This window comes from Neofelis nebulosa, chromosome 13 (assembly GCF_028018385.1).
Source record: "Neofelis nebulosa isolate mNeoNeb1 chromosome 13, mNeoNeb1.pri, whole genome shotgun sequence".
Lineage (NCBI taxonomy): Eukaryota > Metazoa > Chordata > Mammalia > Carnivora > Felidae > Neofelis > Neofelis nebulosa.
In genome coordinates, this window is record NC_080794.1 from 90,638,303 (window position 1) to 90,644,302 (window position 6,000).

General features: G+C 55.8%; 1 protein-coding gene across 1 annotated transcript in view; it reads right to left on the minus strand.

The window, feature by feature from the left end:
• Positions 1-6,000, minus strand: part of TCERG1L (transcription elongation regulator 1 like) — a 197,133-nt gene that overhangs the window by 22,739 nt on the left and 168,394 nt on the right. The window lies entirely within an intron of this gene.

Genomic DNA, 6,000 nt, shown 5'->3' on the forward strand with positions numbered 1-6,000 from the left:
CTCGCGAAGCACCAACCTGGCACCTGCCTTCTGTTACATACCCGGCCGCTCGATGGTGCTCTCGGGTCCACAACTCAATCCAGCAGCATTTGGGAACCTGCTTCCCAAACACCTGGGCATTCGTTGCTGCAAGATGTTCAGGGAACCGCAGACATGGCTCTCTCGCGATGCCCCTCTCACCCCGGACCTGGCCCGCACGGGAGCAAGCCCGTCCAGCCGCCGCGCCTGCCCTGCCTCACAGCCTGGGCTCCGCCCTGAGGCATGTTCTCCCCCTGCCCCGGCCTGGCGAGCCACGCGCTCTGACCCCACGGAACCCTCTGCTGGGCCTCCTTCTGGCCCACCCTGCCCCACGCTTCCCCACAGTCAGGTCCCACGGCCAGTGACTCCCGCAAGGACGGGTGCAAATCCATTGTGTCCCGAGACCCCCTGGTTCAGAGAACCTTCACTTCTGATGCGCTTTGGTCAGGTTAGACCAGCAACTGTAAAGAGAAGTCCCCTGGGAAGCGCCTGGACTCAGCACCTCCTGCGGGCCCGCCAGCACCTACATGGAGACATCAGAGCAGAGGATGTGCCCCTCAAGAGCACGGCACGTCCCTGCTTCTTCGCAAACCCAGCCTTACCCTGGGAGTTAGTCAGCGAGAGTCACTTACGCCAGATACAGGGAGGGGCTTCCTGACACAGGTGTGGCACGGTGCCCCCCCCCAGGGGGACTGCGCTCCTGGGGGACACCCAGCGGTGCCTGGAGACATCGGTGGTTATCACCGCCGGGGAGGCGCTGCTGGCACCTGGAGATGTCGAGGCCGGACGCGCTGCTAAATGCCCCGCATCGCACAGGACAGATGCCCGCGAGGGCTTGTCCGGCAAATCTCCACCATCCACGCATTTGGGGAGGAAGGGGGCAGGCCCACTGAAGGTCATACCATCACTTAGTGGCCGGGACCAAGGTGGTCCCTGCCTCCTGACACCTGCTTTTTCCATCACTGTCTATCCAAGATACCGCGGAAATCCGTTAGTTACCGGCTTCAGGATGTGCCGAGAATATACAACGTTCTATGTCTGACACTCACCAGGGTTGCGCTACGGCTTAATCCAACCTAATACAAAATGTGCGAAGGGAAAAAAAAGAAAAAACATCGGCTCGGCCCATTAGGGAATCTTATTTATAGACCAACGATTTCAGGAGAACTTACATTCTTTGCTGCTTATGTGATTATGTGGAATTTCAAGAAAAAGAAAATTACCAGTGGGTTTGCAATTGTATCATAATCCAAAGGGTATAATTAGGAGTTCTTTGTAATAAATTTTCATTAGTTAAAAATAGAAGTGTGGAAACAAGACACGTATTGTAACTTGAAATAAGATTAGTAGGAACGTTGTAAGCCCAGCAATGATCACATTTTACTGCTCATTCAACACAATACTTTGTTCAGAGGTGCTGGGTGCCTTCCATATTGTGAAGCTATCAGTTCAATTAGAATTGGTCAAAAGTAATGCAAACTTGCTAAATATATTTTTAGTAGTCTCATGGCTGAATGAGTGTTGTACCTTTACCGAAAAGCAAATTCTAGTACTTGGGATACAACTAGCTTCAGGCCAAACCACCAGGGACACAGTAACTGGTGCCCACAGGTCGTGCTGGCCGGGTGGGTGGGAAAGGCCTCTCATCCGGAAAGAGTTTTGCCGCACGGCAGACCCCTCGCCAGGTCGACACCCTGCTTTGGGAAATCTTCCAGGTCAAGTGCATAGGTTGAGAAGGGCCTGGTCCTGCCCAGCCTTTCCCCCAGAGCAGGGGTCCCCAAGTCTGGGCCGCGGTGCTGGGGTCCCTTCACTCTGAGGGGCAGCTCCCTGGCTCCTGGCTCCCTCTGCCCTCTTATTGCTACTGAGCTTGTCCAGCTGAACCGCTAATGGCCTGCGTACGTGAGCACACGTGGCGTCCACCCGGCCGCTGAGTCTGTAGTGACAGGATTTGCCGACCTCGCCCGTGTGCACAGGGCAGCAGGCTATTTGGTAAAACTCACCAGACGCATGCTCCGTGCAACCAGATTCTAGACGCGGCACGTCTGGTCACCGTTTCCTTTTTGTGGATGACAACCTTTAATGAGCTCATCTGAGGCTGAGGGAGCTCAGGCCGCGGGACTTTGCACATCTGCTGTGTGCCCAGAGGCCACCTCGGACTCGCAGACGCGCCTCTCTCCAGGAGAGGAGGGGAAGAGGCCCAGAGATGGCACCGTCTCCGTAGCAGGTGCGCGCTGGGGGGCATGGTGCTCAGCACGTCTGAGGCACCCGCTGTTGACCCCAGTGTCCATTCGCCAGTGTGCCATCATCCTGCCACCCCACGGGGAAGCTCACGAGGGGCTGGACGCATCAAGGGCCAAACCTCGGATTCCACCGACGGACTGAGGTCCGCACACCTCAGGGTCCTCATGTGGGGCGATGACAGTGCTCACCTCACCGAGCTGTGAGGATTCGTGAGATAACCTGTGAACCCCACGAGCACCCGCCCCCCTCCCCTCTACCCCCCCCTCCCCCTTCTAACACTATCACGCGAGAGGCTGTGCACAAATAGAAGGCATTCACCATAACGCTGCCCCGACGGCAGCACCGGAGCGGGAGGGAGGTGAAGGCCGACGCCTGGTTCTGGAGAAGAAGCCACACGTGGATGTGCAGAATTCAACGTGCTTCTGAGCCTCCGTGGGGACAGCTTGTTGCAAACTCTTAGGCAAATTATGGAAGTTCTCTGGACCTTGTTTTGGTAAAAGCAGGTGGTTTGGACAAGACGATCTTGACACGCCTCAAAGCACCTCCATTCTGTGATGCAAATGAGATCCTGCTCGATTAGTCCTGGTGAAATAGTCCAGCACCTGGATTCTTCCATAGATTAGCTCTGCCTCCTGGTTTTGACTATAAATTTGGTAAGAGGCTTCCCACATCTTCATCCAGATGGTCATAAAACGTGCAGCAGGAAGTGCCCAGGGCAGTGGCCTCTGGAAGGACCCACCAGCCCCGCCCCGCGGCGACCCTGCGTTCTCCCAGGTGGGCGATGGTCAGGGGGGCGGCCACGGCGGGAGCAGTGTCGTGGCAGCACTGTGTCTGCACGTGCCACGGCCACCACTGGGGTCCCTGCATGAGACGGCCAGCCTGCGGTGCTCTCCGAGGTGCTGGTGGCCCGTCTCAAGTGACCCTGGTTTCATTTAAACCACCTCTCTCTCCCTCCTTGTCTTTGGGTCCGCTTCCCAGGGGGAGGGCAGCTTGGATGGCGTTTCTGCTTTACCACCATCGTCTGCAACCGGTGACCACTTGGTGCCACACTCTGCCGAGGGCCGGCTGGCCGGGCGATGAGCTGACAGGGGTGGTTCCATCAGGTAATAAAGACTGTGTCTGGTCTTTGTCCTTGCTTTCTTTGTGAATTTCCTGAGTGACTGGGGTGTCCTTGTTAAGGAGCTCGTTTTGGCCACCCTTGAGGTTACGAGACACAGTGACTCGGGGTGTGCCCTCAGACAGGTTCAAGGGAGGGCCAGGCCCACTGGAAACACCAGCACGTGAAAAGAGGGCTGGAACCCTCAGGAAGGGAGGGGGCTGGAAGTCGAGTTCGGTCACATGGCCAGTGATTCAATCCGTCCTGCCTATATACTAACACCAGTGGGTTTGGAGGAGCCTCCTGGCTGGTGGGCCGGTGTCCCAGGAAGGAGGTGCACCCCAAATCCACAGGGACAGAGGCCCAGGACCCTTCCAGAACTCACCCTATGCATCTCCACCATTTGGCTGTTCTTGGGTTGTGCCCTTTATGATAAAACCACAACCTGAAGTACAGTGCTCTCCCGAGCTCTGTGAATCATTCTAGCAAGTCATCAAACCTGAAGGGAGGTTATGAGAACCCCTGGATTTACAGCCAAGTCAGACAGAAGTGGGGACAGGCTGGAGACCCCCCGTCTGCTGGTGTCTGGAGTGGAGGCAGTTTTGTTTGGACGTCACCTGCGGGGTCTGTGCCAACTGGGGGTAGTTACGATCAGACTCGAGTGTGGGACACCAGGTGACTCTCAGAGAATCACCCTCAGAAGGCAGGCACAGGTTTTTTGGGTTTTTTTATTCTGTCAGCAGGTGTGCCTGAGGGCCTGCTGTGTCGCCCCCGGTGGCCAGGGCAGGCCGCATGGCTCCTGGGCTCCTGGGTCATTTATGGCAGACCCCCCTCAACCATGCAGCACTCAGCCAGGATCACCGATGGGTGCCTTTCAGAGGTCGAGAGACTCTGTCCCCAGTCCCTCCTGGCTTGGTGGCTCACCAGCTATACCTGGTGTCCCCTGGCCCGTAGAGGCATCCACCAGGTCTCTGCCCTCGTGGTCCCATGGCGTTCCCCCATGTGCATTCATGTCCAAATGGCCCCCTTTTTTAAGGACACCAGTCATTTGATTAGGGCCCACTTTAATGACCTCATCCTAACTAATTACCTCTGCAACGACCCTATTTCCAAATAAGGTCCCATTCTGAGGTTCTGGGGCTAGGACTCCAACGTATGAATGGGGCGGGGGACACGATTAAACCCATAACCAGGTCCATCCTCACTGGGCAGGAAAGTGCCACACCCTCCAGGACGGTCCAGGTTTTGTCAACGCGAGAAGCAATGGGCTGGAAATCGGGGGCCCGAGGTCTCCCTGTGTGTGAAGTGGGGTCCCGACATGCCCCCCAACCCAGGAAGCACCACACCAACCTCACTCTCCCAGGGATGGAGACCGCCTGGGTCATGGCTTTTTTTCTAAAACATTCACATTGGTTTGTGCAGAGAGGTCTCAGCTTCTCCAGGACATGCCTCTGTTTGCCCACAGCCCACGCAGGTGTCCCCTGCGAGCCTCTTGGTGGCATCACCACAGAAGAGCCACGTGCCTTCTCAGCTCCTCAGGCTGCCAATTGGTCCACCTGCCTCCTGTCTTCATGGCTGTCTCACCTCTGTGCCTTCGCCATGAGGCTTCATCTTGACACCTGCTCTTCCTGCCCCTTATCCGCTCACAGGCCTGGCTTGGTTTCCATCTGGTCACCTGGCCTGCACGCCATACCTTACTTACCCTGAGTGACTGAGCTGCTCTCTCCTCTGCACTTGCAGGTGTGGGGTTCCTGCAGCAGGTGGCCCGGACACACGATGCTTTCGTCGGAGCCACCTGGGGATCTGCCTCTCTGGCTGCCAGGCACGTCCCTGCATGCAGCATGAGGGCTTGTTCGTGTCTTCTTCTCCAGCCCTAGGCACGTGCTGGGTGCCCAGAAGGCAGTGGCTAAACTGTTGACTTAGATTCTGTGGTTGAGTTTTTTCCCTGCGATTTCCTAGGAGACACGTTAAATGCAGGAGAGCCTCAGGTCTTACTTCCTAAAGGGGACAGGTGTTGTGGTCTTTAGACGTCTTTCTTACAGCCACAGAATGGTGCCCTTCTGAGCGTTTCCTCTCGAATTTGTCCGGATGTAATTAACACATTTTTGTAAGCCTTCTGAATGCATGGCTGTTCTCTCTGAGAAGAGTTGTCAAAGGAATTCATAAAACAAGGTTGTTTTGTAAATGTCCTGTGGTTTGGTATCCACCGCTCTGTGCCATGCAAAGCGGCTGAGAGCAATGCTTCAGGACCCAGGCAAGACTAGAACCCCTCCATGGCTCACGGTAACTGTCTTCTGGATATTCATTAGCCTCTTCAAGCTTCATAGTCCTTGTCCTCAAAAGGGGAGGAACACGGAGGAAGAGGAGGAGAAGGAGGAGGGGAAGACAACAGAGAAGAAGAAGGAGAAGGGGAAGAGGAAGAAGGAGAAGAAAAGGGGGAAGAGGAGGAAGGGGAGAGGGAGGAATGGATGAGGGGAAGAGGAGACAAAAGAGAAGAAGGGGAAGGGGAAGGACAGGAAGAGAAAGAGGAGGAGGGCAGATCTACACTGTAGGGATGACACAGGAGGCAGAGCGTTTGTTGGGCAAATAGTTTGACCTCAACAGACTTGTCTTTGAACTTGGACTTTCACCCAAACATGCTGTGT